Source organism: Brassica napus, chromosome C1 (assembly GCF_020379485.1).
Source record: "Brassica napus cultivar Da-Ae chromosome C1, Da-Ae, whole genome shotgun sequence".
Lineage (NCBI taxonomy): Eukaryota > Viridiplantae > Streptophyta > Magnoliopsida > Brassicales > Brassicaceae > Brassica > Brassica napus.
The window spans coordinates 26168484-26194883 of record NC_063444.1 but is presented as its reverse complement, the minus strand read 5'-3'; the positions used below and the strand labels follow the sequence as shown (position 1 = coordinate 26194883).

The window sequence follows — 26400 nt, the reverse complement described above, 5'->3', positions numbered from 1 at the left end:
AGAGTAAAAAGGGATGGAGAATAAAAATCAGGAAGAGGCTTCGATCATCGAAGTTTCAACCCTTACTTGCATAGATCTAGCAAATTCTGATCTTCATCAATTAGCTGTTTTCCTTAAGCAGGTTATTAAAGTCCCACATCAATCAATATAATGATCTTTGGGCAATATATACGTGTATTGGCAATTCTCAACTCTTGAGTTAGCTTTTGCGTGTGAGTTAGGTCCATCACTAATATGGTATCAGAATATGGTATCAGAGTCCATGGTTAAGCCCAACATATGATTTCTCATATAAACAGTTTCCTGCTTATGTAGCCTGTAAAAATGGTCCATCTTGCTGTGGTATATCTGAGATGTTGGGCTTGGGTTGTTTCCATTGGACCGTTTCCTACCCACATCTCGAGAGGGGCTATTAAAGACCCACATCGATCAATATAATGATCTTTGGGTAATATATCTTCCACTCTTGAGCTAGCTTTTGGGTGTGAGTTAGATCCATCACTAATACAAGTATTTTGTTTTTTTCCTCGAATATGTTTTACATTCCGATCATTATAATTTATGTCGAAACATTAATACGTTGTGGGTGATTTTTTTTTGTGGGTGATATTGCCCAAGGCATGTTCGGATAGTGGATTTTTCTATGTCATAAATCATGGTATAAGAGAGGAATTGAACGACCAGGCTTTCGAGCAGAGCAAGAAGTTATTCACCCTTCCTTTGGAACAGAAGATGAAGGTCTTGGAAACGAGAAGTTTCGAGGCTACGTACCAATATGTGATCAACTCTTAGATCCTAAAAATCAAGTGCAAGGTTTGTCCGATCAGCTTTCACTTGCTTTGTCTAAAATTATTGTTGAAGTTTCTCACTCTTTTTGTACCTTCATGGATTTTAGGGGATTACAAAGAGGGTTTTACCATTGGAACTGAAGGCTTCTAGAAAGGTCCCCATCATGATAAGACATTATATAGCCCCAACATTTGGCCTAACCCTGGTTAGTTTTTGTCGTATATTTGTTTGTTATTTTGATGCTTTTAGTCTTTGAACTCTAAAGTTTTTGGTAGATGTTTTCCCTGGATGTCGGGAGAGCATGGAGAAATATTATCAAAAAGCATTGAAAGTCTCATGTATGTTTCTTTTCTTTAGATATATAAATAGTAGGTGAATTTTTTGGTTAATATTCCCAATGATAAATATTAGGTTGGCTATTATTTATCCAATGAATGTGACATCTCTCTCCCTTATAAAGTATAACTAGTGGTATTCCGGCGCTACGCACCGGGTTCATATATTTTATTTTTAAATGAATTTACAATTCAATTTCAGGTCTTAGTAAAGAAAATATGTTAAAAAATATGAAGATGAAAATATGTTGAAAGAGAATGATTTTTTTTACGATCCATTTGATAGTAGTTATTGATCGTAGTGTATTAATTTGTTTTGAAGTTGTTTAGTTCAAAGTAGAATAGCATAAGTAGTTGTGATTAGTCGATTCAATAAAAGTAGAATAAAAAGCCGATAGTCATAACAAAGTTAATTTAGTTGGAATCTATAATATTTCTTCGTTAATTTTTATGGAAACTATTTCTTCCTTAATTTTTATCAAGATTATCTATAATATTTTATATTTTGTGTGGATTTGTAAGAGAGCATCATAATATATGTTCTTTATATTGACTTTGCATCTTATTAATAAAATAACTATTATTTAAAATTTGTTCAGGATTCTTATGTTTTAATTAAGAAACTATATTTTTGAAGTTAGTTTCTAAATTTTATCGGGTTGTGAATGTTTGGTTGGGACCAGTATTTAACATGATGCTTTTGCGATTGATGTAAATGCAAATTTGCATACCAGAGATTGTAGGCACGAAATTGTTATTTTTGACATTGTTATTGTAGGCATGACATTGTTATTTTCACAACATTTGTCCAAAATTCATAACCATTAACCTTTTATGTCTAAGTTGTAATCTTCTTTCTTTGACAACACCTAAGTTGTAATCCGAGATTGGTATTTGTTAACAAAGTTCGAATAATCTTTATAAATTTAGTTTTTTTGTACGAAAATATGGTATTAAAATATCTCAAAATTCATTTATATAATTCTGATCAATACTTTAATTGCATTTTATGTTTACTAAATACTATATTAAGCTATGTGACTGATCTTCTTTCTATCTGTAATAATATTCGAGAATTCTGAATTTTACAATATCACAAAAGAATCTGAAGAAGTATCACATATAACAAAAGAATCAGAAGAAGTATCACATACAATAGTAACCATATTTCAAATATAATAGTTTCAACTCATAATGTTACTAAAATAAATGACCACATTCTATTCCAAATATTTGATCAAGTTTTATAATCAGTTAACTGCTTTTCTGATAGTATTATCAACATTCATCTCTTAACTTGAATCAAGCTACAAAATATATATATAATGTTAATTTTTGTTTATATTATTTCCAACTATTTTGTTCAATAACAATTTGCATTATACCTAAACCTAAAACCAAATCTTAGATATCTCTTAATTCCTTGTCCTCTTACTCCTAATAATCAACATTATGTTTTGAAACATTATCTAAAAAGGTGTTTATTGTTAGACATGTTTCTTCCAGTGATATCATAATCAATCAATGATTTTTGTATCACAGATTAACATGAAATTTGATTCTAATCATGTTGTTTTCTTCTGTCTACAAATAATATGACAACAATACGTTAAAATGGATGATATGTCTTCAATCAAAGTGACGCACTGCCGCGAGAGGAACTCTCAAATAGGGAAGACACTGTTAAAAACGGCAGCCAGAGATGAGATGATAAATCATTTTTGCTTACGTTATGTGAATCGTCGTCTGAGGGAACATCTTGATTGTTGCATCATCTCCCATTCCATATTTATTCAGTGAATCTTATAATTCTCTATCGGAATGTATTTGCACAAACGTTCTGGTCAAAAGCAAAGGTTTCAGACTCTTGCTTATATATATATGATGGTAAAGAAGAAAAGAGCTGAGTAGAAATATGGCCAATCCTTAGTTTAGGTCGTCATATGTGATTGGTTCATTGTTGTTTGCATCTATGTTTGCATACACTGTTTCTCAAAGAAATCTCAAGTCTTGAATGCTATACTTAGTATTAAACTTCTTCTGATCTAACCTCTTATCCCAAGGGTTTCCAGCTCTTTGGCCAATTCCATTGATTGTTAATTCAACTTGCCTTGCATCCGAATGTGCACCCTATTTAAGAAACAATTGGCTGAGATTTATTTGACAGCTAGCTAATCTGATACATCAAAGGTGTTAGGGGAGAGTCCAATATCAGTCTGACTGAGTGTGTAGAGATTATAACATTTTTGTATCCCAAGAGTGTTTGGCTTTGGTCACTGCCACAAGAAGCTCGTATAAGCATTTTCTCAACAACCTTGATACCAAATGACGAGATTTATAGTGTCACATTCACAGAGAAATTAAAACAACAAAATAAAAAAATCTTATCATTTGGTACTACTCAATAGCAGGAAGAATAAAGAAAATTCAACCAGACTATTAACACCTCGAGACTAAGTACAACCTTGAAAATGATAGATAGATTTGAAACAGAAATCAAGAATCTTGATAAGATGATAACCCAAAAAATGTCTGATTAATATCAGAGAGAGAAAAAGAGATTTGGAGCTTCCAAAGTGAGAGAGCCGTGAAAGATAAACATTTAGTTTTTAGATGCTGAAACATACCACTATAGCCAAACATTCTTCTTCTGGTCCTCGACGGACACAATGTGCAGCACCCCACCGTTCAAAGTATTAGACTGTTAGGGATGTGTGGTAACAGGCCTCATGAACAGACTTTAAGATCCTTGAATCATATAGACACTTTAGTTGGCTTATCCATCTTTCTTGATTGTGAAAGTCCTTGCAGGAGGTTCTGGTGTACCTCTGTGATCAATTGAAGCTAGCGAATTAAATCAAACACATAGAATCAATAAATCATAGTTTGGAAATATGAATTAATAAAAAGAAGGAAAAAAAATTTATCAATATCAAAGACACGTTAATATCCCTGGATGAAACCCAACACTTTCTAATTGTAGGGATGAGTGATGTGATCCATCGAAGGTCTTATTTATAGGAGAATATTTCTTCTGTAACCATGGAGGAAGAAGGGGTATTGAATGCGTGGTAGTGGAAGCCAATCGTTCTTCTTGGTTTAAGCGAATGCATCAAGAATTAAGTAATGTACAAAGGGTCCTTAATTACATTGATTGAATTCTAGCCTGAGACGTTACGAAGTCGAATTTGCAGAGGAGGTGTAATCAGTAAAACGGTGACGGTAATATGTTGTTTGGCAGCCTAAGTTATTGGGCCAATATAAAGTTGTTAGGCCAGGTATATATGGATGTGAAACAGATGTTGGATCACTCAAACGACAGCTTAATAACGAAATAAGAAGAAATCTAGTGCGAAAATGTGTAATAATAATATGGAGCACATGCAACTTTGAAAATGATTTATGTATATATACATATGGCTGTGGCAACAGGGGAAAAGCAAATTGGGAAAGTCTGTCTTCATCTTTTCCTTAAAAAGTCAACAGAGAGAGTGAAAAGGGATGGAGAATAAAAATCAGGAAGAGGCTTTGATCATCGAAGTTTCAACCATTACTTACATAGATCTAGCAAGCTCTGATCTTCATCAATCATCTGTTTTGCTTAAGCAGGTTATTAAAGTCCCACATCGATCAATATAATGATCTTTGGGTAATATATATGTGTATTGGTAATCCTCAACTCTTGAGCTAGCTTTTGGGTGTAAGTTAGGTCCATCACTAATATGGTATCAGAGTCCATGGTTAAGCCCAACAGATGATTTCCCATATAACAGTTTCATGCTTATGTAGCCTGTAAAAATGGTCCATCTTGCTCTGGTATTTCTGAGATGTTGCGCTTGGGTTGTTTCCATTGGACCGTTTCTCACCCACATCCCGAGAGGGGCTAATAAAGACCCACATCGATCAATATAATGATCTTTGGGTAATATATATATGTATGGGCAATCTTCCACTCTTGATCTAGCTTTTGGGTGTGAGTTAGGCTCATCACTAATACAAGTATTTTTTTTCCTCGAATATGTTTTACATTCCGATCATTATAACTTATGTCGAAACATTGATACATTGTGGGTTTTTTTGTGGGTGATATTTCTCAAGGCATGTTCGGATAGTGGATTTTTCTGTCATAAATCATGGTATAAGAGAGGAATTGAACGACCACGCTTTCGAGCAGAGCAAGAAGTTCTTCACCCTTCCTTTGGAAGAGAAGATGAAGGTCTTGGAAACGAAAAGTTTCGAGGCTATGCACCAATATGTGATCAACACTTAGATCCTAAACACTACAAGAAAACATCACCTTAACGAGGGCGGTTTTCCTCGTTATTTCGTCGTAAAAGAGGCTTTACGACGAAATAGCGAGGAAGCGCGTTTGCTCGTTACTCGTCCGTCGTAACACATATTTCCTCGCTAATTCGTCGTAACTTAGCGAGGAATATATTTCGTCGTAAAGACGAAGTAGGGCGATTCGTCGTAAAGACCACGTCAATATTCCACGCAAAGACGTCGCTACAATTCCTCGTAAATACCTCGAAATGAGTTCCTCATAACCTACACGTAAATACCTTGAAAGTGTTTCCTCGCAAAATACACGTAACAACCACGAAACGATTTCCTCGTAAAATACTCGTAAACTTTTCCTCGTTATTTCCTCGCAAATGTTTCCTCGTAAAATAGTCGTTAATTGTTTCTCGTCATTTCCTCGTAAGGTTTCCACGTAAAGAGGTCGTACATTAGCTACGAATTTACTTCGTTTTTATTATTTTTACAGAATTTAAAAATATAATTAAAAAATAATTAAAATTATTTAATTTAATAATAAATTAAAATTTAAAATAAAAATAAATCAAAATGAAAATATTTTATATATAAATAAGTTTTGAATTTATATAATACAACAACCAAAAAAAAAACTAAGGGTCGTTCATCGCCCGGTAGAATTCATCACTCCTCCTCGTAACATCCGCCTCGTTATGTACGTCGGATGACTCGCCTTGAATGGGATGTTGTTGTCGCATGTTCCTCAACATGGATTCCCATTCCGGATTTGTGGCCGCAATAACGTCCAAGAAACCCTCGACTCCACCCATACGAGATTTTGTCGCGGTCAACTCGTTACGCAGCTGAGCGGACTCTCTACGCAGCTCAGTGACTTCATCATCCCGTCGCTGACCATAAGACGATGTCGCTCTCGGAACATCGTTGACGGAACCAATACCCAACGTCCGTCCCTTTTTTTTAGGGACAACCTTAAAAACAAAAAATAAATATTGTAAGTAAAAATTTAAAGTTAAATTAAATGAATAATAAAAAATTAATTTTTTTGAAAATTTACCTCCTCGTAAATCTTATCCACGTCAAGTGTGGATAAGGTGACGGGTAATCCGTCGGTAGACTGCTGGGTCAGCTGAGTCTGGCGGTCTTCAACCCGAGCAACTACGTCGTTGTAGATTTGCTCGGACTTGCCATCTACAAATACGCTCGCCTTGTTCTTGTGGGTCCTCTCGTAAAGTTCCATAAGAGAAGGGAGATGTCCCGTCTCTTTGGCCTAAAAAACAGTTAAGAAAGTTAGAATAAATTAATATATATATTAAAAAAATTATTTAATAAAATATTTAATTACCATTTCCAAACGGACACCGGCGTGGGGTTTTTGGCCCATAGTGTGAAGCATCGGCCCGTTCCCGTGCTCATCGACCGTGTTACGGGAGTTAGAGCAAGCCTGGGCGATTCTAATGGAATCAGGAAGGCGCCAATAACGGATGAGGCCATCCCACACATCCGTGGTGAGCTCAGCGGGTTTGCCACGCTCATACCCCTTCACGATCCAGTCACCCTTCCAGTTGGAGACCGTGTCCAACAAGCGAACTTTCGCCTTCGCGTTAAACTTCTGCCTCACCCTCTCAGTGATCCCCAAGGTCCAAGTATATTTTTGCTGTTGGAAAAATAAATTAACAATTAGTTTTTTAGAAAGTATATATATAAATCATGAAAAAATTAAAGTATATATAATTAATTAATAGAAACTTACAGCGTAAATTTTGAACCACGTCTTTCTGACGTAGTGAGGCGTCTTACTCCAGTTTGGATGTGGCATGGAGAAGTAACCCTTGATCGTGTCGGTTACGTCCGATGCAAGACATCCGTCAACCCCCCACCTGGAAAATACAAATTTAAAATATAAATTATTTTTTAATGTTATAAAAGAAATTTAAACGAATTAAAAAAAAATTAATGCAACATACCACAAAGTTCCGTCCGGTCGGTCTGGGTCGATGACTGGTAAACCTTCTCTGCCTGGCAGACTGAGAATGTCCTCTACAGTGTACTGCGAGTAAGGAGCACTCGGAGGCACCATCAAATCAGGATGAATATCGGCGGCCATCGGAGGTGCCATCGGAGGAGGCACAGGAGGAGGCATCGGAGGAGGCACATGAGGAGCCGATGGTGCAGTAGAAGAAGTAGACCCAGAGACTCTCTGAGTGTACTGAGTCTCGGGGACAGTCTCCTGGCCCGAAGAACTGGGAGCGGAAGAAGAGGCCGGGTCTAAACGACTACCCGGCTCACCGAAGATCTCTCTGTAATGGGCAGTAAGTCTTCCTTTTCGAACCTGGAAAAAAAATGAAATTTTTAAAATTAACATCAACAATATATTTCCCAACATTATCCACATAATCAACACTAAACAACATAAAATCCGCAAACCTATCTAAATCCCCTATACTAACCACCTAATCTATCATAAACTAACCAAATTAGAGAGGAATCAGAGAGGCTAACCATTGCTACGAAATGGAGAGGAAGTAGAGAGGAAGTAGAGAGGAAAGAAAGAGTGAGCGCTCGGGTGTATATATAAGATTACATATCGTCGCAAATTCCTCGTAAGTTTACGACGAAATAGCGAGCAGTTACAAAGGCCCGTCTTTTTTTTTACGAGGAAATTGCGAGGAATCACAAAGGCCCGTGTTTTTTTATACGAGGTATTAACAACGATTTACCTTACGAGGAATTAACGAGGCTTGCTTTCCTATAAATATACCCACAACTCTCACTCTCAAACCACACACAAACTCCCAAATCACACCTTATCTCAAATCACAATCCTCAAAAAAATCCTATTCAAATTATAAATATTTGAAAAAAATAGGAAAAGGAGAAGATATTAGAATTCATGTGGGCGAGACTTACGTATTATAATTGCTGGAAGTCTTGCCACATGTTAATCTGGCATTTCTCTCCTTTTCCTTTTTTTTTCAAGTTTGTACACTACGAGATATTTACGACGATTTGTACTTACGTGGAATTAACGGGTTTATGTATAAATCCGTTTACGTGGTGTTTACGATGATTTCTGCGTACGTGGAATTAAAGAGTGTTTTGTTTAAATCATTTTACGTGGTAGTTACGACGATTTCATCCTACGAGGACTTTACGACGATTTGTGCTTACGTGGAATTAACGAGTGTTATGTTTAAATCCCTAGAATCCGAAACCCGAAACCTGAAACCCGAAACCAAAACCCGAAACCCCATACCCGAAACCCCGAACCCCAACCCCCAAACCCGAAACCCGAAACCCAAACCCCCATCTTTAATTTTCTACTTCATATATTCCAAACCCCATATTTAATTTTAAGTTTCGTCGTTATTTTTAACGAGTGTTATGGTTAAATCCCCTGAACCCGAAACCCGAAACCCGAAACCCGAAACCCGAAATCCAAAACCCGAAACCCCAAACCCCGAACACCTAAACCCGAAACCCCAAACCCGAAACCAAAAACCCGAAACCCGAAATCCAAAACCCGGAACCCCAAAACCCGAAACCCCAAACCCCAAACCCGAAACCCGAAACCCCAAACCCCATATTCCTTATTTTCTACTTCATATATTCCAAACCCCATATTTATTTTTAGGTTTCGTCGTTATTTCCTCGTTGTATTACGTTATATTTACGACGATTTCATCCTACGTGGTTTTTACGACGAATTCATCCTACGGGGTATTTACGACGATTTAGTCCTACGTGGAATTAACGAATCCTTCGTCGTTATTTACACGTTGGAATACGAGGACTTTACGACGATTTAAGCTTACGTGGAATTAACGAGTGTTATGTTTAAATCCCTAGAATCCAAAACCCGAAACCCGAAACCCCAAACCCCATATTCCTTATTTTCTACTTCATATATTTCAAACCCCATCTTTATTTCCATTCCAAACCACAATTCCCACATTTGCTTATTCATAAAACAAACTCCCACATTACCTTATTCATAAAATAAACCCCACATTATCTTATTCATAAAACAAACTCCCTCATCTTATTCATAAAACAAATACATCAATCGGATACATCGACATTCTCGTCATCACTAGAAACATCATCATTTTCATTAAACTCGTCTTCAACAGCTTCGTCTGTGGCATCATCGGTAAGATCTTCGTACTCGTGATTATGCGGATCAATGAGAAGGATATCATCAAGTAGTACGATGTGAAGTGAGAAACTTCTTCCGTCAAACTTCCAGCAATTATAGAACCTTCAACTTTGGCGAGGTTCTTTGCTTTTCCCTTCAAATATTTCATGGCTCGCTCATACTGATACATCCATCCGTAATGTACAGGTCCACGAAGCAATGCCTCATATGGGAGGTGGACAGCTAGATGCTCCATGACGTCAAAAAATCCGGGAGGAAATATCTTGTCCAAGTTGCACAATAAGATGAGAATGTTCTCCTGAAGCTGTTCCACAACTTCTTCTTTAAGAGTGCGTGTGCTCAGATCCCTGAAAAATGCTCCAATGCCTTTTATATTCAAAAAAAAATTAAACACATTGTTAGTCATATATTATTTTGTAAATTATTGTGATATAATACACTACGTACCTGCAAGTGCTTCATGTACGTTTGTTGGAAGTAGCTCCGCAAATGCAAAGGGCAGTAGTCGTTGCATAAATACATGACAATCATGACTCTTCATCCCGGAGAACTTTTGACCCTTTTCAACACATCTAGAGAGATTCGAAACATACCCATCGGGGAACTTCACTTCTGATGCCACCCAGTTGAACAACACCGACTTTTTTTCTGAAGATAATCTGAATATCGGAACGGGAACTTGTCCATTGCTTTTAATATGTAACTCGCTTCTTGAGCAAATATCCGGCAAGTCCAACCTCGATTTTATGTTGTCTTTTGTCTTCCCTGGGACATTCAATATTGTATTCATGATGTTCTCAAAGAAATTCTTCTCTATATGCATCACATCGAGGTTGTGGCGCAGAAGAAGATCCTTCCAATATGGCAACTCCCAAAATATACTCTTCTTGTGCCAGTTGTGATGAACACCGTAAGAATCTGGCATATTACGAGGGACATGCCAATTACCACCCCAACGAACTGTTTCGTTAGCTCCGTAGTAGTCGATTTGCGCTTCAATTTGTTCTCCAGTTAGATATGGAGGAGTGTCTCTCACAACCCTTTTGTGCCTAAACAAATTCTTGTTTCTTCGGTAAGGATGGCCAATGGGAAGAAATCGACGGTGACAATCAAACCAACTTGTCTTCCTACCATTCTTCAGTTGAAACGCATCTGTCGTTCCATTACAATATGGACAAGCTAATCTCCCATGTGTAGTCCATCCAGACAACATCCCATAGGCAGGAAAATCACTTATGGTCCACAAAAGCATCGCTCGCATCGTAAAATTCGTCTTCGTTGAACAGTCATACGTCCTCACCCCTGTTGACCACAAATCCTTCAACTCTTTTATCAGTGGTTGTAGGAAAACATCCACGGACCTTTTTGGATGGTTCGGACCAGGTATTAATATGGTCAAGAATAGTAACTCCCGTTGCATGCACATCTCCGGTGGCAGGTTGTATGGAGTAAGAAAGACTGGCCACAATGAATATTGTCTCCCTGACATTCCGAACGGACTAAATCCATCTGTGCATAATCCGAGATACACATTCCGGATATTGCTAGCGAAATCTGGATGTACTTTGTTGAAATGTTTCCAGGCTCTTGCATCTGATGGATGAGTCATCTCACCATCCGTCTGAGTATGCTCGGCATGCCATCTCATCTTTCCAGCAGTCTGCTCTGATTGATACAATCTTTTCAATCTATCTGTAATTGGTAGGTACCACATCCTTTGGTACGGTACCCTATTACGTCCCCGTCCTTGCGGCTTGAATCGTGGCTTCTTGCAGAATCGACATTCTTCTAGCTTCTCATCATCTCCCCAATAGATCATGCAGTTGTCGATGCAAACATCTATCATCTCCGAAGGCAACCCAAGACTATAAACCAGTTTCTAAATCTCATAATAAGAATCAGCAGACACATTGTCTTCCGGCAAGTACTCTTTAAACAAGTCCGCCCATTCGTTCATGCAACTTTCAGGTAGATTGTGATCAGTTTTAATATTCATCATTCTAGCAGCTAACGACAATTTAGAGAGACCTTCTCTACAACCACTGTAAAGTGGTTGATTCGCCGCGTTTAACATTTCGTAAAACTTTTTTGCATCTATATTAGGTTCTTCATCTTCATCATGAGCTACGAATGCATCAGCTACCATATCATGAACCCTATCATAATCTACCATCTCCTCCTGATGGTAACTATGTTCATTATGCAAATGATGATCAACCGGTTCTTTTTCCTGAAAATTGCTATTACTACTACTTGCTTCATTCTGATCATAATTAAAACCTTCTCCATGTTGAAACCAGATATAGTAATTTGCCGTGAAACCTCTATTTATTAAATGCTTCCAAACATTTTCACGATTTCCAGTTTCGAATTGTTGCATTTCCGACAAGGACAGAACATCTTACCACTTTCTTGGGCGAGCGGTGTTGAATCTGCTTGATGCATAAATGTCTCCAGACCCGCAAGGTATTCTTTCGTCACTCTCCCGTTAGCATCTCTATGCATATACATCCACTTCCGCAACTCGTAAATAGTCCCGGAGCCAGCCATTTTTTTTCTTTCACGTTTTTTGTTGTTGGTGTGTTTAAAATGATGTTCAAACATCCATATTTATAGGAAAATTCGAATCTGGTAGTTGTAATTTTGCTATGAATTTACGACGAAAATTAATTAGGTGGGCAAAAAAAACGTGTAACACCTATAAAGTTGGTGGATTCAAAAATTTCCTCGCTAAATACACATAAACTATTACCTCGTAAATACCACGCAAAGTTTACGTCGTATTTACGAGGAAATAGTTTTTCCTCGTAAAATACTCGTAAAATTACATCTACTTTACGACGAAACAGTTTTGTCGTTACGTTACGAGGAAATAACGATGACTTTAGTTTTTCACGTAAATTCGTCGTAAACTCGACGCAAATTTACGAGGATTGTTTTTCCTCGTTAATTTTCGTAGTTAAGCATGTGTTTTTTTGTAGTGAAAATTCAAATGCAAGGTTTGTCCGATCAGCTTTCTCTTGCTTTGTCTAAAATTATTGTTGAAGTTTCTCTCTTTTTATACCTTCATGGGTTTTAGGGGATTACAAAGAAGGTTTTACCATTGGAACTGAAGGCCCCAAGAAAGGTCCCCATCATGATAAGACATTATATAGCCCCAACATTTGGCCTAACCCTGGTTAGTTTTTGTCGTATATTTGTTTGTTATTTTGATGCTTTTAGTCTTTGAACTCTAAAGTTTTTGGTAGATGTTTTACCTAGATGGTGGGAGACCATGGAGAAATATTATCAAAAAGCATTGTAAATCTCATGTATGTTTCTTTTCTTTATATATGTAAATAGTAGGTGAATATTTTGGTTAATATTCTCAATGATAAATATTAGGTTGGCTATTATTTATCCAATGAATGTGACATCTCTCTCCCTTATAAAGTATAACTAGTGTATTCCGGCGCTACGCACCGGATTCATATATTTTATTTTTAAATGAATTTACAATTCAATTTCAGGTCTTAGTAAAGAAAATATGTTAAAAAATATGAAGATAAAAATATGTTGAAAGAGAATGATTTTTTTTACGATCCATTTGATAGTATTTATCGATCGTAGTGTATTAATTTGTTTTGAAGTTGTTTAGTTCAAAGTGGAATAGCATAAGTAGTTGTGATTAATCGATTCAATAAAAGTAGAATAAAAAGCCGATAGTCGTAACAATGTTAATTTAGTTGGAATCTATAATATTTCTTCGTTAATTTTTATAGAAACTATTTCTTAGTTAATTTTTATCAAAATTATCTATAATATTTTATATTTTGTGTGGATTTGTAAGAGAGCATCATAATATATGTTCTTTATATTGACTTTGCATCTTATTAATAAAATAACTATTATTTAAAATTTGTTCAGGATTCTTATGTTTTAATTAAGCAACTATATTTTTGAAGTTAGTTTCTAAATTTTATCGGGTTGTGAATGTTTGGTTGGAACCAGTATTTAACATGATACTTTTGCAATTGATGTAATTGCAAATTTGCGTACCGTAGATTGTAGGCATGAAATTGTTATTTTTGACATTGTTATTGTAGGCATGACATTGTTATTTTCACAACATTTGTCCAAAATTCATAACCATTAACCTTTTATGTCTAAGTTGTAATCTTCTTTCTTTGACAACACCTAAGTTGTAATCCGAGATTGGAAATTTGTTAACAAAGTTCGAATAATCTTTATAAATTTAGTTGTTTAGTATGAAAATATGGTATTACAAATATCGCAAACAATCATTTATATAATTCTGATCAATACTTTAACTGTATTTTATGTTTACTAAATACTATATTAAGCTCTGTGACTGATCTTCTTTCTATCTGTAATAATATTCGAGAATTCTGAATTTTACAACGTCACAAAAGAATCTGAAGAAGTATCACATATAACAAAAGAATCTGAAGAAGTATCACATACAATAGTAACCATATTTCAAATATTATAGTTTCAACTCATAATGTTACTAAGATAAATGACCACATTCTATTCCAAATATTTAATCAAGTTTTATAATCAGTTAACAGCTTTTCTGATAGTATTATCAACATTCATCACTTACAAAAAAAAAATATATATATATATATATATTAAATGTTAATTTTTGTTTATATTATTACCAACTATTTTGTTCAATAACAATTTGCATTATACCTAAACCTAAAACCAAATCTTAAATATCTCTTAATTCATTGTCCTCTTACTCCGAATAATCAACATTATGTTTTGAAACATTATCTAAAAAGGTTTTTATTGGTAGACATGTTTCTTCCAGTGATATCATAATCAGTCAATGATTTTTATATCACTTGTTAGACATGTTTCTTCCAGTGATATCATAATCGGTCAATGATTTTTATATCACAGATTAACATGAAACTTGATTCTAATCATGTTGTTTTCTTCTGTCTGCAAATAATATGACAACAATACGTTAAAAATGGATGATATGTCTTCAATCAAAGTGACGCACTGCCGCGAGAGGAACTCTTAAATAGGGAAGACACTGTTAAAAACGGCAGCCAGAGATGAGATGATAAATCATTTTTGCTTACGTTATGTGAATCGTCGTCTGAGGGAACATCTTGATTGTTGCATCATCTCCTATTCCATATTTATTCAGTGAATCTTATAATTCTCTATCGGAATGTATTTGCACAAACGTTCTGGTCAAAAGCAAAGGTTTCAGACTCTTGCTTATATATATATGATGGTAAAGAAGAAAAGAGCTGAGTAGAAATATGGCCAATCCTTAGTTTAGGTCGTCATATGTGATTGGTTCATTGTTGTTTGCATCTATGTTTGCATACACTGTTTCTCAAAGAAATCTCAAGTCTTGAATGCTATACTTAGTATTAAACTTCTTCTGATCTAACCTCTTCTACCGAGGGTTTCCATCTCTTTGGCCAATTCCATTGATTGTTAATTCAACTTCCCTTGCATCCGAATGTGCACCCTATTTAAGAAACAATTGGCTGAGATTCATTTGACAGCTAGCTAATTTGATACATCAAAGGTGTTTGGGGAGAGTCCAATATCAGTCTGACTGAGTGTGTAGAGATTATAACATTTCTGTATCCTAGGAGTGTTGGCTTTGGTCACTTCCACAAGAAGCTCGTATAAGCATTCTCTCACCAATCTTGATACCAAATGAAGACATTTACAGTGTCACATTCACAGAGAAATTAAAACAACAAAATAAAAAAAAAATCTTATTATTTGGTACTACTCAATAGCAGGAAGAATAAAGCAAATTCAACCAGACTATTAACTCCTCGAGACTAAGTAACTATGTTGCACCGGGACGGATACGGTGACAGATACGGGGACGGGGGCGGGGACGGGAAACGGCTAAATCTAAAATTTATAGATACGGGTACGGCATGGGTACGTCTATATATATATATATATATATATATATATATATGTATATATATATATATATATATAAATGTGTATACACATACGTACATTACGTACATGAAACAAACCAAATACTATCTAATATTAATATTGTCTAAGACTTTCTTTTACGTGAGCATTGAAAAACCAAAACCAGAGTTTATGATATGCTTAGTGTGTTTTTCTTAGATGTGAGAAAGATGAAGAATAAGAGCTTGATTAAGACTAAGAGAAGATGGATTAAAAGTTTATAACCCTAATTGTTTTATACAAAACGTGTTTCCTTTTTTTTTCAATTGTTATCCAAATAAAAAGAGTATGCAAAAGTAAATAATCAAACTTTTACAAAATTATGCCGACTATACATCCTAAACGTTCCGGAAACGTTTCCAAAACCTAACCATGCCGTCCCCACAAACCTTTGCCGTCCCCAGCCTCTCTGAAACGTTTCGGAAACGTTCCCACACCGTCCCCGAGCCGTCCCCGTCCCTGAAACGCCGCTGGTACGCGAGACGTCAATGATATGCCGTCCCCGTGCATCACTGCTAAGTACAACCTTGAAAATGATAGATAGATTTGAAACAGAAATGAAGAATCTTGATAAGATAATAACCCAAAAAATGATAACCCAAAAAATGTCTGATTAATATCAGAGAGAGAAAGAGAGATTTGGAGCTTCCGAAGTGAGAGAGCCGTGAAAGATAAATCATTTAGTTTTTAGATGCTGAAACATACCTCCATAGCCAAACATTCTTCTTCTGGTCCTCGACGGACACAATGTGCAGCACCCCACCGTTCAAAGTATTAGACTGTTAGGGATGTGTGGTAACAAGCCTCATGAACAGACTTTAAGATCCTTGAATCATATAGACACTTTAGTTGGCTTATCCATCTTTCTTGATTGTGAAAGTCCTTGCAGGAGGTTCTGGTGTACCTCTGTGATCAATGCAAGCTAGAGAATCAAATCAAACACAAAGAATCAATAAATCATAGTTGGGAAATATGAATTAATAAAAAGAAGGAAAAAAACTTATCAATATCAAAGACACCTTAATATCCCTGGATGAAACCCAACACTTTCTAATCGTAAGGATGAGTGATGTGATCCATCGAACACTACAAGAAAACAGCAAGGATTCTGAGGAAAAAAATCGTCGGAATTTCGTCGGAATATCGTTATTCCGACGACATACCGACGAAACAAGTCGTCGGAAATAATTCCTCGGAATTTCTTCTTTCCTCGGAAATTCCTCGGAATTTTCCGACGAAATTCCGAGGAAACAAACTTCTGAGGAAATTCCGAGGATCACTAGTTTGTCGGAAAGGTCCTCGGAATATACCGAGGGAGAACTTCGTCGGGATACTTCCTCGGACGTTCATCGATCGATGCGTTTTTAGGCATATATACATCGATCGATAGGAATATACCGAGGGACATATTCCTCGGAATATTCCGAGGGATCTGTCCCTCGGAATATTCCGAGGGAAATGTTCCTCGGTATATACCGAGGAACCGTTCCCTCGGTATATTCCGAGGAAAGGTTTCCCTCGGTATATTCCGAAAGTTTTTTTATAAACAGATCGATTGATGGATTTATGTCCAAAAACGCATCGATCGATCGAGTAAAAAATATAATTAATTTCCTCGGAATGTAAAAAATATTAATTTTTTTAAAAAAAGAAAATTTCTGAAATTTAAATTCGAAAATATGAAATTAAAATTAAAATTGAAATCATATTAATTAATATTCAAAGTTTCACAAATAAAAATAAAACATTCCGAGTTTTTGGAAAAAAAAAAAAACTATGAGTCTAGCACGTCCGGGAAGACCTCGTTCGGGTACATCCTCTGCATCATCTCCATCATTTTCTGGTTCAGCCTCCTCTGTGCCTCATAGCCCGCCTGTTGAGCCGCCATCTGGGTCTCCAACAAAGATATACAATCATCTTTGTCCTTCAACTGAGCCGGAAGCACTTCTGGATCAACAAAGGGCGGTGGTGCAGAAGAAGGAGGAACCGACCGGGTGCGACGACCCAAACCGACCAAACGTCCCTTCTTCTTTGGAACCGACTGAATAGAAAATAGCCAAATTTACAAATTTAAACCAAGAAATAAATGAATTGAACTTTTAAAAAAAAAAGAACTTACGGATTCAACGATTTCGTGGATTCGAAACCGGGACAAGTTGGTCGAAGCCGTCGAAGCGTCATCCTCGGTTTGAAGCTGAGACACTTCGTCTACCACCTGAGTTTGGACCAGGTCGACCACATCCCTCAAAAAAATCAATGGTAGTCTGTTTCCGAGTCATCATCACCAGATGAATCTGAATTTGGATCTTGGTGAAACTCTCCAATCACTGGTTCATCCTCTACGTGAACGACGGCTTCCTCTCAAAGTCGGTTAAATCGACTACAAGGCCAACTCCAGCTAAATCTTCTGCTGCACTTAAGTTGCCGGATGTGCTTGGTTGTAGTGGGTCTTCCAGCTCAGAACTTCCCTGAACTCGGCCTCTCGGGTTGAGTCTTGTAACAGTAACCCATGGATCATCTCTGTTCCTCACCCGAGGGTACTTGATATAACAAACCTGTAACATTTAAAAAAATTATAAATTAATACACATGATGATGAATCCTTCTGAATAATTAACATTTAAATACCTGATCGGCCTGAGAAGCAAGAATGAAAGGATCATAATATTGCAGCTTTTGCCTCGAATTTACTGATGTAACACCAAATGCATCTGTTCTCACACCTCGATCTGGAGTGTTGTCTTGCCAATCACAATAGAAAACAGTACAGCGCAATCCAACCATGCCCAAATACTTGATTTCCAAAATCTCATGTATGTGTCCGTAGTATACATCATCTCCTGATGCAGAACAAACGCCAGCATCATAAGTCGTACTCGAACGTCTCCTCTTCTGAGTTGTGAATGCATATCCTCGAGTACAAAATCTCGGATATGACTTCACAACAAAGTTTGGTCAAACGACCATCTCACGTATCCAATCGTCAAATGTTTCACCTCTGGCCAAACCAGCAGACACCTATTAATAGCACATATATATATGTTATATCAATAAATGTGAATTAGTATAAATATGTGATAAAATATATTTTAATTTGTTCAAAGCACTCACATAAGTAAACATCCATCCAGTAAATTCTTTCTGCTTCATTTCTTCTAGTTCGTCCTCTGTGGCGTATCTATACTCGAACCGCTTTTCTGCCATGAAAATCCTGTATATGATGACAATAATGTAATTAATTAAGATTTAAATTTCAACTTGTTAAAATAAAAATTTGTAAGCTCATTTATTTACCTCTCATATTGAAGAACGTCTTCGCAGTTGGTGAGCAAATATGTTTGCAAATGACTGCGCTCCTGCTCAGTAAGTCGACGGTCCTTTGGTTTTCCGCTAAGTCGTCCAACGTCTGTGAAAATGTCTGGAACCGTAACATGATATGTTGCCCGTTCGCCTCTATCATCATGCCGAGCAGGTCTTCTGTTTTTGGTCTGAACTTCTGCTGGAAAGTAGTACTCGGCAAAGTTTGAAGTTTCTTTATTGATCATCTGTGCGACTATAGAACCTTCCACCCTACTTAAATTTTTCACCATCTTTTTCAAATGGAACATATACCGCTCATACAGATACATCCATCTATACTGCACAGGACCACCAAGTTCCAATTCTCTTGCCAGGTGAATAACAAGATGCTCCATAACATCAAAAAATGAGGGAGGAAATATCTTCTCAAGGTTGCCCTGAATCACGGCTATGTTAGTCTTCAAATTTTCAATACCTTCAAGAGTCACTGATCTCGTGCATAAATCGCGGAAGAAACCACTTATCCCTGCAATTGCTTCATGAACATTTCGTGGTAATAGTTCCTTGAAGGCGAACGGAAAGAGGCGCTGCATCATTACATGGCAATCGTGGCTTTTCAAGCCAATAAACTTTCCTTCCTTTCTGTCGATACAGTTACGCAAATTTGATGCGTAGCCGTCTGGAAATTCCACATCGTTTGAAATCCAATCAAAGAACGCATCTTTTCCCTCTGCATCAAGTCGGTATATGGGAAAAGGAGCCCTACCATTCTCATCAACATGAAGTTCTGAACGAGCACATATATCGACTAAATCCAGTCTTGACTTCAAATTATCATTTGTTTTACCTTGAACATTAAGGATCGTGTTCATGAGATTGTCAAAAAAGTTCTTCTCAATATGCATGACATCTAAATTATGCCTTAGCAGATGATCCTCCCAGTATGGCAGATCCCAGAAAATACTTTTTTTGTGCCAGTTATGTAGTTCTCCAACAGCATCTACCGGAAAACGCTCATGTCCACCGACGTCTGGCGTCCTTTCTGCACCAAAATCTCTTAGTTGTATCTTCAAATCTTTCCCACAAATTTCCGGAGGTGGACTGTCAAACACCCTCTTGTTCTTCGTAAACAAATTCCTACTCCTACGATATGGATGATCAGGTGGTAGGAATCTCCTGTGACAGTCAAACCAACACGTTTTCCTTCCGTGTTTTAGTTGGAAAGCATCAGTGTTATCTTGACAATATGGACATGATAGCCTTCCATGCGTTGTCCATCCAGACAACATATCATATGCTGGAAAATCACTTATTGTCCACATTAGTACTGCCCGCATTTGAAAGTTTTCTTTACACGAAACATCGTATGTTTCAGCACCTTGAGCCCATAGTTGTTGCAACTCATATATTAGTGGCTGAAGAAACACATCAAGTGATCTCTTAGGATGCTCTGGTCCGGGAATGAGAATCGAGAGAAACAAAAACTCTCGTCGCAAGCACAAGTTTGGGGGTAGGTTGTATGGTGTAAGAATGACGGGCCATAGAGAATACTGTCTTCCACTCTTGCCAAACGGACTGAAACCATCAGTACATAATCCAAGGTAGACATTTCTTCTCTCATACGCAAAGTCGGGATACTTTGATTGGAAATGCTTCCACGCTTTTGCATCTGAAGGATGTCTAATCTCACCATCTGTTGAGTGCTCCGCATGCCATCTCATTGGTTGCGCTGTGCGTTCAGACAGATACAACCTCTGCAACCTTTCCGTCAAAGGTAAATACCACATCCTTTTATATGGCACTGGAACTCTTCCACTCGTATCTTTATAACGAGGCTTTCCACAAAATTTGCATGTAACCCGCTGTTCATCCGCCCTCCAATAAATCATGCAGTTGTCGCTGCATACATCTATTACCTGATACGATAAACCAAGACCAGCTACGAGTTTCTGAACCTCGTAGTATGAACCAGGAGCTACATTATCCTCGGGTAGAATACCTTTTACAAAATCAGCAATCGCATCCACACAGTCTTCAGCCAAATTATAATCTGTTTTAATGCCCATCAATCTTGTAGCAGATGATAAAGCTGAATGACCATCTCTGCAACCTTCGTACAATGGTTGCTTTCCAGCATCCAACATATCATAAAATCTCCTAGCTTCTGCATTGGGTAAATCTTCCCCTCTAAAATGATCATTTACCATCTGCTCAGTACCTACACCATAATCTACATCTGTTCTAATTGGTTCTTCTAATCTAACCGCTGGCTGAGGTTCGCTAGTACTACCATGTTCATAATCAGTTTCCCCATGATGATACCAAATTTTGTAACTTCGTGTAAACCCACTCAAATATAGATGAGTCCAAACATCCCACTCTTTAATAACCTTTTTATTTTTACAATTAGAGCAAGGACATCTTAACATACCTGTTTTTTCTTCCGGTTGTCGGTGAACTAACCCCATGAATTCGGTTATACCTCGTTGGTATTCTTCCGTAAGAAATCTCGTGTTCGGATCCAAATGAGGTCGATCGATCCAAGAACGAAAATAATTTGAAGAAGACATATTTTTTATGAATCAAATTCGTGTGTAAATAGAGTAAGAGGGAGGATGAACATATGGAGTGAATGAAGAGGAAGAGGAGTGCTTGTATTTATAGTTTAAATCCTGCCAACAGACCGAGGAAATTCCGACGGAATTCCGACGGAAAAGGCTAGTTCGTCGGAATTTCCTCGGAATTTTGTAAAATCCCCCAACGGCTCTCCAACGGCTATAATATTTCCTCGGAATTCATCAGTTTTTTTCCGAGGAACCCATTTTCCCTCGGAATTTCCTCGGAATATTCCGACGGATAGATATTTCCTCGGAATTCCGTCGGTATATTCCGACGAAATTCCGAGGAAACCCAATTTTGTGCTTCCTCGGAATTTCTCGGGATATTCCGAGGATTTCATTTTCCGTCGGAATGTCCGTTAGAATACCGCTGTTTTCTTGTAGTGGAAGGTCTTATTTATAGGAGAAGATTTCTTCTGTAACCATGGAGGAAGAAGGGGTATTGAATGTGTGGTAGTGGAAGCCAATCGTTCTTATTGGTTTAAGTGAATGCATCAAGAATTAAGTAATGTAAAAGGGGTTCTTAATTACATTGATTGAATTCTAGCCTGAGACGTTCCGAAGTCGAATTTGCAGAGGAGGTGTAATCAGTAAAACGGTGACGGTAATATGTTGTTTAGCAGCCTAAGTTATTGGGCCAATATAAAGTTGTTAGGCCAGGTATATATGGATGTGATACAGATGTTGGATCACTCAAACGACAGCCTAATAACGAAATAAGAAGCAATCTAGTGCGACAATGTGTAATAATAATATACATAATTTTTCACATATAAAGTTTAACCCAATTACACAAAGGCCTAACAAATCTTACATGTGACCCAAATAAGCCCATCACGAAATCAACTTTTGAAAATAAAAAAATAGGAAACCATGTGTCCTAAAATGCTCTAGCCTCTGAATTATGTGGCAGCATAAAGAAGAAGATAAGTCTCCTTTATTGTTATAGATTTCATTTACCGTTATAGAATTTTAAGTTACTTCAGTTTTTAATTAAGTAAACATGTTATTTCACTATTTTTTATTTCTTCCTCTCTGTAAATATGGGTATTAAGTTGGGATATATATATGTGTGTGTTGGGTGTAATAGATTAATAATAATGAAAATAAATTAAGTTTTTGTACATATTTGATATTTCGAAATCTAACATCATGTCAAAATTTATGAATGTACATCTTAAAATCAATTCACAATAAATAATAAAAAAATGACGATTCTGTAATTAATTAAGTATACAAGTTGACTTGTATTATTCTACGTGGAACCATTAATGGAGAAATTTTTTCAAACGGTACCGTTTTGATGAGCCGTTCTGCATGATCAGGAGGGTTTGTAAGTCTATTGCGAGAATAATGGCTTTGGCACTGGACTTGGATGTGAATTACTTTGATACACCTGATATGCTGCGAAATCCAATTGCAGATATGATATTGTTTCACTGTGAAGGTGATTCGTTTTCTAATCACATTAGCTTTGTATGTCAGTGCTCTCTACGTTCACCCTTTTCAATTATCTTCGTTTTTTCTTTACCCTTTCAGGGGTGTCTAATCCCTCAAAAGGAATATATGCTTGTGGAGCACATTGTGATTTCGGAATGTTGTCTCTCTTAGCAACTGATGATGTGATGGGACTTCAGGTACGAATGAGTGCTGGTCCGGATCCGAATGGTGCCTAAAGCGAACAAAACAAATCTGCCCCCATTATAATTTTCTTGCATATTCAATATGGAATCAAAATCATGCAAAATATAATTTTTTATCCATTTCATATTCTTTTGATATCATTAATAACTCATTTTGTTGAGTATGATACATACTTCATACTTGAACATAGTTCTTTTTATGAGGTTTGCAAGCAGTAACTAAAGTTGGAACTACTATATACGATGGGATATATCTATTTTATATATATATATATATATATATATATTTGGATAACAATCATTTATTCAACTTGAAAAATTTCATTGATTTGTTTAGAAAAATATTGAGAAAGGTGAACCCAATTCATAATAATTTAATGTTTGTTTAGATTTTAAGAATTTTTTACCGTCAAATATTTTAAAATTTTGAAAAACAAATTATAAATAATAATCGCACAAAATTATAGAAGATAAAATTTACAAGATAGAACAATAATCAATCAATAAAAGATGAAGGCATAAATATTTTATAAACATTGTTGTTATTAAAAAAACAACAATAGTTTAAAACTAAAAAAGAGTAAACTAAGATCAACTCGCGGATGAAAAAGAATAATACTAAAATTATTGTTATCATTATCAAAAGACAAGGAAGAAGGAAAAAGGAAAGAAGTCAAAATACAGAAGTGAGTTTTTAAACTTACTACCTATAGGCAAAAAATTTGGTCCAAAGACCAATACACTAAAGAAAACTAAAATTATTTGGCGCCTTTAAATTTTATATAACCACTGGCGCCTAAAGCCCTTGCTTTACAGGCTTTAGGTCAGGGCCGACCCTGGGTAGGGTAAAGTTTTTGCTAGTCTCATATAACTTCTGATGATGACACCGGTCAAGTTATGAAAACTTCTCAACATCTAACTGTAGATATGCAAGGATAAAGACTTGAAGCCTCAAAAATGGAAATACGTACCATCGATTAAAGGGTATTATAATGAGATATCTTCTGTTTATTGGGTCCATGCTACATTGACTCCCGTTACCATTTTTTATATTCCATTATATTAGTTTTAGTTTTGCCACTGTTATATGTTTTTTTTTTTCTTCTACAGAGCCTATATTGTGAATCTTGGTAATTTGTTGGAGCGTTGGAGTAACGGCTTTTACAAGTAATATATTATTTTAGCATAATTTTCTTAAGGTTTTCGTTTTGGTCATGAATTTCACATTTTCTTGTATCATACAGATCGACATTGCATTGGGTACTTGGGAATGGGCAGGACCGATATTCAGTAAGTCTCTTGACTCTTGTGTTAATATTGGAAAACAAATCAGTCACATGCTGCATTTAATTGATACTGTTTCTTCAAAATCTAGTTTTTATTGAACATGTTCGTAAATGAATTCGGAAAACTATACAACACTTTTTATTTAATCAAAGTCGAAGTGTTCTCATCGCAGTTTCCTTTCTTCCTAAAACCGAGCCACGACTGTATAATAGAGTGTCTTCCTACCTGCCAGTCCGAAAACAAGCCACCCAAGTAAGACTTTAGCATCTTCACCTTGTTACATTACGACCTTTTACCGTTTCAGTGTCTTAAAATATGTTGTGTTGTGTTCAATGTATAGATATCCTGCGATCAAATGCTCAACGTACCTCTCCCAACACTACAAAGCCGCACATACACACCACAAGCAGACCTAGGCGAAGTTTATCATCCACCCGGACCACACCCATAAGTCCCATTATATAAATTATTTGGTTTACTAGTTGTATTTGTTGCCGAAACTTCCTTTCTGTTTTCTCTCGCCAAGGTTTATACCTAATTAATTGGATTAATGAAGATCATTAAGGAAAAAAAAGAACTTGTGTTTCTCGAATCAGAACTGCTTGTTAATCCAATTTATAAAATAGTATAATTTAGAAACGGTCGTTTGAGATGACTTCGAAATCATTATGTGAAATTTGGTTGTACGTAAAGCATTAGCCACGGACCATCTGGGGTTATTCCCATGGCCATGTCGTGGCTACCACTGACATAAGCAAAACGAATGAACAAGACAAACAATGAGTATTGTATCATGTAGCCAGTAGCGAGCCACTGACAGGTGGGTAACCAGTTTGTGGCCAAATTCGTTGCAATTTTGTGCAGTTGTTGGCTGCACTACAACGAACAAGTGTTTCGCTGAGTAATAATATTGTGTATGGTTGTTCGTCAAATATGTTAGTTTGTTATTAGTAAAAGAGTTACAAAGTTCGTGTGGTTTCACGTTTACACTACAAGTTAAGGTTACAACTTATGATGTTTTTTCAAAATTTCACAAACATATAATTCTAAATATAATGGATCTAACTGGTTGAAATGGTTTATACCTAATGGGAAAGAACAACTTAGAAAATATGAACGACATGCACTATCTTGAATAGAATAAGAGAGAGGTGAGAGAATTTTTCCTTTCTTTTTTTCGCCCACATCCTTACTCTTGCCGTCTCCTCCGTACCTTCGGCTCCGATGACCACCGGTGCCATCTGAACGTCAGTCGCGACACCTCCTTTTTCCGCCTAATCTTCTTCGACTCATCCCTGTTGTTTATCGGCCTTATCCCCTCTTCTTTGCTCTTCATCACTGGTTTAGTACGGAACTGCGGCCAGATTTCGACACTTCAAATCACTTGCTTCAGTGTGTGCTCGGGATTCTCTAGATTGTTGATATCACTCAAATTATCCTAAGGAGTGATTTACTCTCTCAAATAAGAGGTTCAATCGTAGTACTTAGGGATCGAATCCACAATGAGCTAGTCAAGGAGCTAGGGCACACAATAGATCTAAACCGTTTGTGATTAAGCTAGGTAAATAATGAAAACAATAAATTGTAAGGCGAACAAGGCAGTTCTTCAGTTGATTGGTTTAAGGTTTTGTAAACAGATATTGGAAATCATTAGATCTAGGGTTTCTATTCAGGTAGTTGGGATTATAGAGGTATAGAATACTTAGGTGTCAATCCTAGAACTCGACTTCTAGTGTAAAGATATCCAACTGTCGCTTGTTCACACGGATCGAACGTCGATCGATGTTATGGTAAGAACATCGATCGATGTTCTCTTAGGCAGGCGTTAGCGAGTTGATCGATAGGTTCACTAGTATTGTCTAAATCAGCTTCCGCTTGTTTCTAGCAATACTGGCTCAAATGAATTAGTTCTGGTGCAGAACCTACCGCCGTAGTTGTCCACAATCCTAAGTACAAGGTTCTAGTTAGGTACTCTAGAACACATGCATTAACCACAATTCTTTGAAAGATATTTATCA

The 26400-nt window shown here is 36.6% G+C and overlaps 1 pseudogene; it reads left to right on the top strand.

Moving 5' to 3' along the window:
* The first annotated feature begins 13 nt into the window (after positions 1 to 13).
* Positions 14 to 24929, top strand: LOC106374639 (annotated as a pseudogene).
* The last annotated feature ends 1471 nt before the right edge of the window (positions 24930 to 26400 follow it).